General features: G+C 32.9%; 1 long non-coding RNA gene across 1 annotated transcript; it reads right to left on the reverse strand.

The window, feature by feature from the left end:
• Nucleotides 1-7,714: 7,714 nt before the first annotated feature.
• On the reverse strand, nucleotides 7,715-9,479 carry LOC139786154 (uncharacterized). Its single transcript, XR_011722194.1, has 2 exons — nucleotides 8,252-9,479; nucleotides 7,715-8,155 (listed from the first exon to the last, which is right to left on the reverse strand). It is a non-coding gene; the product is annotated as an uncharacterized lncRNA (long non-coding RNA).
• Between the last annotated feature and the right edge of the window lie 287 nt (nucleotides 9,480-9,766).

Consider the following 9,766-nt stretch of genomic DNA (forward strand, 5'->3'; position numbering starts at 1 on the left):
TTTAAATGCGGTTTTCACTGTCCTATAGAGCAATTCTCCAGGAAGGTTTTAGTACATAAAATATCGCGCTAGAACATCAGGGTACGGAGCAGTAAGAAAATATGCGATAATAATTATTCATATTAATTTAATGAAGCACTAAAAAAGTATAAAATAAAAAATTTTTTAAAAAGTAAAACCGACTTAAAAGAAACTCTAAAAAGTATTTAAAAAATTGAAAAATCATCTATGCGCTTTATGAAAAATTGTTAATTAAATAATTTTGATTTCATACACTAAATGTATAATAATCGTACATTATTTATGTCAAATTTCAAGTCATTTCATTGAAAAATGTAGAAGTTATAAGCAAATGACCGAAAAATGAGGCGTTCGCCCCACTGTGCGGCCGCGCGCGGTAAACACGTGCTACCAGCATGATGAAGAACACAACAAGCTCTCACCGATAGGCGGCTGAGCTTTCGCGAGTTCAATATTCTGCAAGGACCGGTATATAAGACCGCACAGGGAAGGCCCTTTCAGCATTCACGGCTCACATACTTCATAGGAATACAGGGAGTGATAGGCCTTTTGATAACCGACGATCGAGCTGCCACTACGGAGATCAGCGACATCGACCGACCCACGCTCATCGCTGCCACCGAGATATTCGGCACAGCCATAGGACCAGCATACACTCGACCACCGAAGGAGCTGATAACTCGCTGGGACGTACGAGTACGGAGATCGACTCCTCCTCGGGAACAGAGCCAACACTCCGGTCGCCGTTGCCGGCCTCGCCGGCCACCGCCGTAACGCGGTACCCCATCGGCCCCTTACAGGGCCACATAAATAACCCACACGAACGGTCCTTCTCAGGACCATACCTGCACATAGAAACTGTAAATATAGAGATAAGAATAAATACTGTATATACCAGATCTCGACGCCTCGTCATTTGCGACTCCACGCCCTTATGAAAAAGTAGTACTGGTTTTAATACTGGAAAAAGTATTGGTGAAAGTACTGGAGAGATAAGTACTCAAAGTACTACTAAGTTCGACCATACTGACTTCGTCAGTACTCCTTCCCAGTACTCATCCAATACTCATTCAGTACTCCCTTCAGTACTTCCTCTAGTGTACTCCCTCCAGTAGGGGAGACCGGGGCCTAACCGTCAGTTTTTTTTCGGTGCCGATTTTTAACAAGAAAATAAATAATTTTAGTTAAATGTGGTATACCACTGTAAAGAGTGAACCTTTAGCTACAAAATTTATATAAGAAATTTTTATCTACGTCGCTTTGTTTAACCGGTATAGAGCATAAACGACAACGGTGGAAAAATTGAAATCTCAAAAATGCCGGGGTTTAACCGTCACACTGCATTTTCAATACATATACGTACATCTAATCCTGAAAAATGATAAGATACATCTTAATAATTGTTTTTTAAGAGAAAAATATAAAAATTTATTTAAAATTTTTATGCGAAACATTATTAAAAAATAGTTACGAGGGTTCCTCTTTCCGCAAAAGTCACTCGCCCGACTTGTTTCACTCCTCGACGTCCGATGACTCTATTCGGTGTCTGAACGGTTGTAATTCCCGTCTCATCCATATTCCATATGCAGTGAGCCTGGAAATGCCTTGGAAATGCACCCGGACTGCTTACTGACGGATTAACCCCAAACACAAGTTTCAGGTTTGATCGCCCACGAAATATTAGACATCAACGATAATGAAAAAACTACACTGGATTCGTGTTCAGCATGCATTACTCTTTATAATCACGTACCTCGAGATTTGGAGAGCAAATATTATTGCAGATATTACAAAATTTCCACGCGCAGAAAATGTAACTTTCACCTTCCGAAAACACGTTTGCCCTCGTAAAAATCATAACACGGCAGGTAACCTGCCGAAACTCCGTTGGTCACATGGGTACCATAAGCAGCGTTTACAATGTTAATAGCGAGTTCGCACAATATACAGGTTCCGAGATATTTGATTTGACGGTTCAACCCCAGCGACGGTTAGGCCCCGGTCTCCCCTACTCCCTCCAGTACTTTCTCCAGTACTCCCTCCAGTACTTTCTCCAGTACTCCTCCCAGTACTCCCCCCAGTACTCCCTCCAGTACTCCCTCCAGTACTCCCACCAGTACTCCCTCCAGTGCTCTTTTAGTACTTATCGAATACGTGGGATACTAACGTGTGGTACAGGCGCAGTACTTGCGCAGTACTATTCAAGTAGAACAAAAAGTCAAGATGATTTCAAAATAACGTCATATTGATAGTTTAGTGTGTTAATTTAGTATTTTATTAATTTAGTATTTCCAAGATACGTTACGAAAAAGTAGTACTAGCAATCAGTACTCAGTACTGAGTGATCAGTACTCGTAGTATTGACAGTACCCAATCAGCAAAGAAATGTTTTTAAAAATATTTTTAAAAACATTTGGAAAACATTTTTGAAAACATATTTAAAAATGTTAAAAATAATTGGTTAACAGACCTTTTTTTCATTGAAAAAACATTTATTTTAACATTTAAAAAAACATTTTTTTAATGTTTGAAAACGTTTATTTTAACGTTTAAGAAAAATGTTTTTTTAATGTTTAAAAAATGTTTATTTTAACGTTTAAAAAGACATTTTTTTAGTGTTTAAAAACGTTTATTTTAACGTTGAGAAAGTGTTTTTTTAATGTTAAAAAAACGTTTATTTTAACGTTTAAAAAGACATTTTTTTAATGTTTGAAAATGTTTATTTTAACGTTTGAGAAAATGTTTTTTTTATGTTACAAAAACATCTATTTTAACGTGTTCTAAAATGTTTTTTTTTAACGTTTGAAAAACGTTAATTTAAGATTTGAATAAATATTTCTTTCACATTTAAAAAGTTTTTTTTAAATATTTGAAAAACAACATCTTAAAAATTGTTTTTTTTATATATTTATATTATTAGTTGTATAAAAATCTTAGTATTCGTATTAAAAGAACATTTTTCAAACGTGAAATGTTTTTCAAACATTTAAACAACCTTTCAAATGTGAAACAATTATTTTTCAAATCTAAAATAAACGTTTTATAAACGTTAAGAAACATTTTTTATTTATAAACTTAATTGTGTGCTCATTGATAGGCTTTAAAACAACAAAGTACTTTATTAAAATTGAAAAAATAAATGTTAAAATTTTATTTTTCTCATTATTTTATTTGAATATATTTCTATACTCTATACAAATATCTATATATTATTTATATATAGATATTTATATATATATATTTTTTCTTTTATATGTAATATATTTATCTTTATATATTTGTCACGCGTCACCTTTTACTCTCCGAAATCCCATCTAGATAAACCCGAAAATGTTAACCTTACGTAAATGAACAAGAGCTGGACAGTATATCCCATGTAAAATATCTTTATGGGAGATTTTTTTCCTCATCGTTCTTTTGGTTCTCATTGTTCTCATCACTATTCTCGCAGTTTTTAGAGTTATCATCGTTGTCATCTGAATGAGCCTCATTATTGTTGCCGGTGTGTCTGTTAATGTTAAATATATTTCTATAATTATCGTTATTCTCGAAATCAAAGTGTTCAGAGTAGGTACTCAAAATGATCAGAATTATTAGAAAATTCAGAATGGTGAGGAAGTTCAGAATGATGAAAAAGTTAAGAATAATGAGAAAGTTCAGATTCTTTTTGATTATGAAGAAAATCTGGTATTACGGAACTTTGGCTTTTAACGGAAACATGTGGTTGCTGAATATGCGATTGATCGAATTCAATTAAAGAATCTGTTGAATTGAGTTCTTCTACAACTTCAACATTCACTTTCTGCCTTTTAACTTTCTTGGAAAGCTTATGAAACGGTGTTTTTTGGCATGTTCTAAAATAAACTGCAAATAAATTTAAATGTTATGTTTACATAAAATACATAGATTTCAAAATATATAGAGGAAAGTACCCGATTATGAGATACCATATCTATTTTGTGTGATTGCCGGAAGTCTATGGGCAGAATTGAAAAAAATAGTAGGTCATTTTAAAGGGAACTTAATAAGCTTTAAGATGCTGAAATGTAAAATTTAATTTAAATATTAATTTTGCTGAAAATTAGAAAAATGTGAAAAATGAGCTTTCAAAAAAATCGAAAAAGTGTGCTCCTAATATGAGAGACCCCGGGAAATCGCTAATAAAGTGCAAAATACATCATATTGCAATTAAAAATCTTTATTTAAAGTTTTTGAAAGACAAATGTAATGGAGAAGCATATTTACAACAATCGTAAACCCACTTATACTCAATATTGTACCTAATCTTCCCCCTCCACCCTTTCCCCTCAAATCAAGGTCAGCACAGTCTTATAAATTCGTATAAATCTTCCCTTAACGTTAATATAGTATTTTCTCTTCTTTTATTACTATACAATAACTTTCATACTTCAGCAACCCAGGAGTACCCTGAGTATCTCATGTTACGAGCACCACGCCTTGCGGTTTCGCGATCACCAAATCTAATCTCTACAATTGAGCAACTCAACATATCCCGTATTTTCCTATTAATACGACCTTACTCTATCGCTGCATGCTGAAGTTATTGCCAAATATTTATTAATTATATAATAAACAAGGTTTAAAGACTCATATCCATGGCACTTGACAACATCCAATTTCACAATTTCTTTCTCTGCAACGACTACACGCACGATCAAACAATGAATTTTCCACTAAATAGGTTTTACCCCAAGGGCAATAAGTTCATGGTGGAACCAACAGATAGGGCCTATTAGTTTAGCAGAAACCTCGCTGTCGCATATTAGGAGCCTATCTCATAATCGGGTACTTTCCTCTACTATCTTTACTCTTTAAAAACATTTATTTTTTCAGATTTTTTACTGCACAATCACTATAACAAATGTGTTAATGGAAAAAAATATAACTAAATTAAAAAAACTAACAGCACAAAATAAACTATAGGAAGGAAGGCTGGCTGATTTTCGAGTTATAAAAAGGTCATTAACTTAAATTTAAAAACAAAATCTCGTTTAATTAAACAAATTTTAAATACAATTAACGTTTTACGTTTCGACTTTATATACTTAGTCTTCTTCAGAAACCTGATACATAAGAAATAATACATAAAAAATAATTAAAAAATAAAAAGAAATAAAATTGCTACAGATAAAAAGGATAGAGAACAAAGCCGCATACTTTGGACTGACTTGCCAGAAATGTAGCTAAGATCTACACTATGACATAGTATAGACCTTAGCCACAATTAATGTATATACGAGTTGTCAAAAATAGAATGAAATAAGTCAAGTAATAAAATTGTTACTATTATCTATACTGTTGTTATTATTATCAAACGATATTATTTATTATTTGACAGTGTAAAATTGTAATGCATATATTAAAATTACATTAGGGCTAGAATATAAACCAGAGCCACAAGAATGAGAGCAATTCCAAGATCTCAAGACGAGAATTAACCAGATCTTACAGGACGGAATTAAGGAGTCTGGATTACTGATTGAAATCAAAGTAAGAAAAGAAAAGAAAAGAAAAGAAAAGAGAGGGGGACCTCTGCATTTGTCTACGAGATCAATTCTAGGGCTAGAATATAAACCAGAGCTACAAGAATGAGAGCAATTCCAAGATCTCAAGACGAGAATTAACCTTGCAGAGCCCCTTGTACTACTACGATCAATGTCGATCTTCCAATATGGCGTCCCAAATGAGAATATCGGAAGGGCCCTGCTCGCTGGACCGGACTCCTCGCCTCAATCCTCCCTCTCGGACGCAAGATGCCGCAGCTCTCCTTTTCCTGGCGGTGAGCTCTCCTTGGGAAGTCGAATCTCGCTCGGTTGGGCTCCAGAATACGTGCCGCTTAGCTCAATCAGTTACGAAAGAAGGAAGATGTACTCGTCTCGTCCGAAGAAACGCAGCAAGTGCGGCCATGACACCGAACGAGAGCGAGGAAAGAGGTGGGGGCGCTTTGAGAGTGGCGACTTACGCGTCGCGCCATCTGAATGAAACGATCGGGCGTTTGCAAAACGCGAAGGAATTCGAGCGCAATATCTGAACACACACATACATATACAATATATGTATCAGCTTTATATACATAGATACGTGACGCGGAAATTTGCCACGAAACGGCATTTATAGAGCAAAACGACAACAGAAAAATAATAAAACATCTCTTATAATAAAATAATTAATATAAAATAATATTTGAAGTAAATATTAAATTAATATTAAATAAATGTTAAGTAAATGTTTCTTTAAATCATTATTGCAAATAAATAATTAATGTAAAATAAATATTACATTACTGTCGAATAAATGTTAAATAAACGTTGTTTCAAATTATTATTGCAAATGAATAATTAATGTGAAATAAATATTAAATTAATGTTGAATAAATGTTAAATAAATGTTTTTTCAAATCATTATTGCAAATAAATAGTTAATGTAAAATAAATATTAAAATAATGTCGAATAAATGTTAAATAAATTTTTTTTTCAATTCATTATTGCAAATAAATAATTAATGTAAAATAAATATTAACCCTCCCGAGGCCACACCTCTTTTTTTAATACGCCTTGACCACACTGGATGGTCGGCACCCAGATGGATTCAGTCTCATATTTCCAATTTAATTATGTGCACGTAAAAATTCATGAAACATCTTAAAAGGGTGTTTCAAATAAAATATGCAGAACCCGAAATGTGCTTGATGAACAAAAATGTTGGAATTTTTGGTCGCGATAAGAAATATACACCGATCGAGGTCACATCCCGGGTGGTCACAATCTATAATAACTTTCGAATGTTTATCAAACATAACTGACATGGCTTAAAGCCTTTCTGTACGCATCTTCGAGAGAAGGACTCAAACATAGGAATCCTAGGTGGAGGGACATTGATTATTAAAGCCTATCTTAAAAATATCGGGCCTGAATTTTTGTCTGGGTGGCCGACACCCACTCGAAGAATTAAAATAATGTCGAATAAATATTAAATAAATATTTTTTTAAATCATTATTGCAAATAAATGAGTAATGTAAAATAAATATTAAATTAATGTCGAATAAATATTAAATAAATGTTTTTTAAAATCATTATTGCAAATGAATAATTAATATAAAATAAATATTAAATTAATGTCGAGAATAAATGTTAAATAAATGTTTTTTTAACTTATTATTGCAAATAACTTACTAATGTAAAACAAATATTAAATAAACGTTAAATAAACGTTTAATAAATATTTTTTCTAAATTATTACTTCAAATAAATAATCAATGTGAAATAAATATTTAATAAACATTAAATAAATATTATTTTTACAATGAATTGTACAAATGTATAATTAATAAAAAATAAATATTAAAAACACATTTAAAAAACATTGTCTGCTGATTGGGCCCAATCAGCAAAATAATATTTAAAAAATGTTTTTAAAAAACATTTAAAAAACATTTTTCAAACATTTTTAAAAATGTTAAAAATAATGGGATAAGTTCCCTTTTTTTCATTAAAAAAACATTTATTTTAACGTTTAAAATAATATTATTTTAACGTTTAAAAAATATTATTTTAACGTTTAGAAAAATATTATTTTAACGTTTAATAAACGTTTGTTTTAACATTTAAAAAAATGTTTTTTTAATATTTGGGAAACATTTACATTGAAAGGTTTTTTAATAATTTTAAAAATTTGTGTTATATTTGATTTTTTATTACTAAATATTATTTTTTGTACATATTGTACACATTGTATACATAATGTATAACAAAATAAACATTTGCAGTACAAAATAAAATACATATAAGAAAGAAAAAAAATTTACTTGTATTTTAAAGTATTGACAAGACCGCTGTTTGTATAACGCAATTGAAAATCGAGCAAGGTCCATAGACAGTCATAGCAAGACCTTTATGCTAAAATAATGTTTCATGTGTGATTTTTAAATATATTTTCTAATTCTTCTAACTGTACGCGGTTACTATCAGTCTCAACACAGCTCTTAAATTGAATCAGAAAAGTAATATCACACATTAAATTGATTGTCAAATAACGTGGGTCGGCGATCGAGTCGTCGTTTAATTCCGCGGTATTCCGCGGCTCACCATGTGCATTCAACGGTACATACGTTGCTGTAAGAAATTTAATAGTTATGCAGGAAGTCTTTGCGGGAGGGCAATAATGATGTTAGAATTAAACTTTAGAACTTTATTATATCACAAACCTACCGGCACACAAATAATGGGAACGAAGAACGAAGTTGCTATGGTTGCTACACATCCGCACGCTCCGCCATAAGTCACCGACTGCCGGACACGCGCAAACACGTCACGTCCACAGAACATAAGCACGTCGCACGTTGTCGCAACTCAAGCGACCAATCAAGCGCGCCGAACCGACGCGCGACGTACGCTATTAAGGCTGCGTTCGAAAATATTACCCGGGTACAGACGGGTATACTTCTTTTTCCTTCTAACTCAGTGAGTTAGAAAGAGAAGAGAGTATACTCGTGTGCACTCGGGTGACGTTTTCGAAAGCAGCCTAATACTTCGATTCGGAAAAATGAAAACGGTGATTGGTCACCGCTTTGTCACTTTATTGTGTTATCGTGTAGTCCTGTGTGCAGTATAATAGGAGCCGTAATTAAATGCGGGGTCTACAATAATTCAGCAGAACGACTGCTGAGTTGTCGTCTTATCAACACACACTACGTTGATTTGTTGGTTCTAAAAGTAAGAACCAATCACATTCGATTGCTACTGAGCGGTTTGATGCAAGTCTCAGAGTCGCAGAAACGGTCGTAAGAAAGAAATTGACCAATTAATATAACAGTTAAAAGCGTTCGACTGTGATTGGTCAATTTCTGTCTTAAGACCGTTCCTGCGACTCTGAGACTTGCGCATTTAATTTGTAGACTCCGTCTAACTCGCTCAAGCATTCGCAAGAAATTTGCATTTAAAATTTTTCACAAATAATCACACAATTAATCGTACAAATAATAACCGTGTTAGAATTTATTAGCGCATGTTATAACGTATGTAGAGGAAAGTACCCGATTATGAGATACCATATCTATTTTGTGTGATTGCCGGAAGTCTATGGGCAGAATTGAAAAAAATAGTAGGTTATTTTGAAGGGAATTTAATAAGCTTTAAGATGCTGAAATGTAAAATTTAATTTAAATATTAATTTTGCTGAAAATTAGAAAAATGTGAAAAATGAGCTTTCAAAAAAATCGAAAAAGTGTGCTCCTAATATGAGAGACCCCTGAAAATCGCTAATAAAGTGCAAAATACATCATATTGCAATTAAAAATCTTTATTTAAAGTTTTTGAAAGACAAATGTAATGGAGAAGCATATTTGCAACAATCGTAAACCCACTTATACTCAATATTGTACCTAATCTTCCCCCTCCACCCTTTCCCCTCAAATCAAGGTCAGCACAGTCTTATAAATTCGTATAAACTTTCCCTTAACGTTAATATAGTATTTTCTCTTCTTTTATTACTATACAATAACTTTCATACTCCAGCAACCCAGGAGTACCCTGAGTATCTCATGTTACGAGCACCACGCCTTGCGGTTTCGCGATCACCAAATCTAATCTCTACAATTGAGCAACTCAACATATCCCGTATTTTCCTATTAATACGACCTTACTCTATCGCTGCATGCTGAACTTATTGCCAAATATTTATTAATTATATAATAAACAAGGTTTAAAGACTCATATCCATGGCAC

Source organism: Temnothorax nylanderi, unplaced genomic scaffold, assembly GCF_030848795.1.
Source record: "Temnothorax nylanderi isolate EJ_2023f unplaced genomic scaffold, tnyl_v1.0 TNYL_tig0966_pilon, whole genome shotgun sequence".
NCBI classification, from domain to species: Eukaryota; Metazoa; Arthropoda; class Insecta; order Hymenoptera; family Formicidae; genus Temnothorax; species Temnothorax nylanderi.